The sequence below is a fragment of the Laetiporus sulphureus genome (genome assembly GCF_001632365.1).
Source record: "Laetiporus sulphureus 93-53 unplaced genomic scaffold LAESUscaffold_35, whole genome shotgun sequence".
Taxonomy (NCBI): Eukaryota; Fungi; Basidiomycota; class Agaricomycetes; order Polyporales; family Laetiporaceae; genus Laetiporus; species Laetiporus sulphureus.
In genome coordinates, this window is record NW_024468544.1 from 396,073 (window position 1) to 397,435 (window position 1,363).

Genomic DNA, 1,363 nt, shown 5'->3' on the forward strand with positions numbered 1-1,363 from the left:
GAGATAATCTGTCTCGGAAGACCATGCTGTGTCCATACCCTCTCATAGAAGGTACGGGCAAGATCGGATGCTGAGAACTCATTGGTGATTGCAAAGAAATGCGCTCGTTTGGTCAAATGATCGACAACTACCATAATTGCGTTGAATCCATGGGATTCTGGTAATTGAGTGATTAAGTCGACAGAGACAATTTCTCAAGGTTCTGTTGGAACCTCATTTGGCTGTAATTCTCCATATTTTGGTTGATTGATGTTCTTGTTGCGCTGACAAAGGTCACAAGAACCAACATACTTTTTGACGTAAGTGGACATTCCCGGCCATCAGTAATTACGAGATAACATCTCATATGTCTTCCATCTTCCAGGATGACCTGCACTGGCAGCTTCATGATGACGCTGGACGATTTCTCGTCTAAGTGATTCCTTATTATCTGCTTTCGGCACATAGACTTTGCCTCGGTATAGTAATATCCCACTTTCGAAGTTCCAGTCTTCGAGTCCTTTCGAGAACTCTCGTTGTCCCTTCTTGAGTAGTTCTTGATATGAGTTGTTCACATTGTCGTCTTGTAACGCCTTCTTGATCTTGTCCACCAAATCATGATCTGTGACGACTGCAAGATGGGTATGTTGAATAGCTTTAATCGCGAAATATTCCAGTTTGAGCAGAGTTTTGTCAGAATTATCGAGATTTACCCCCTCTTCATGATCTGGCCTCCTGGACAGAGGATCTGCACGATGCATTGATTTTCCTGGTTTGTGATGTAGTTAGATGTTGAACCGTGTAAGATATAACGACCATCGAGCTTGCCGTCTCGTCAGCTTCTGTGCTGATTTGAAATAGGTTAAGTTCTGGTGATCAGACCATATTTCGACTGGGAGCGGATGACCTTCGAGATGTTGTCGGTATTCTTCCAATGCTCGAATGATTGCGAGCATCTCTTTGTCATAGATTTCATAGTTCCGCTCAGCCTCATTGAGGCTTTTCGAATAGAATGCGATTGGATGCCACAACCCATCGTCTTTGAGTTGTTCGAGGCATGCGTCAGTGGCAAAATCACTGGAATCCATTTCTAACCGGAATGGATGCGTATCATCCGGTAACGCCAGAATTGGAGCTGTTGTGAAAGCCTTTTGAGAGCATCGAATGATTGTTGTTGCTCTTCGCTCCATACCCATTTCTGATCCTTTTGTGTAAGGATTTTGAGTGGTCGAGACTTTTTGGCAAATCCTTCAATGAATCGACGATAGAAATTTGCGAACCCAAGAAAAGCTTGTACTTGCTTAACCTTCTTGGGTTCAGGCCAGTCGAGTACACCTGCGACCTTTTGAGGATCCATACGGACCTCGCCTTGAGAGATAATCAT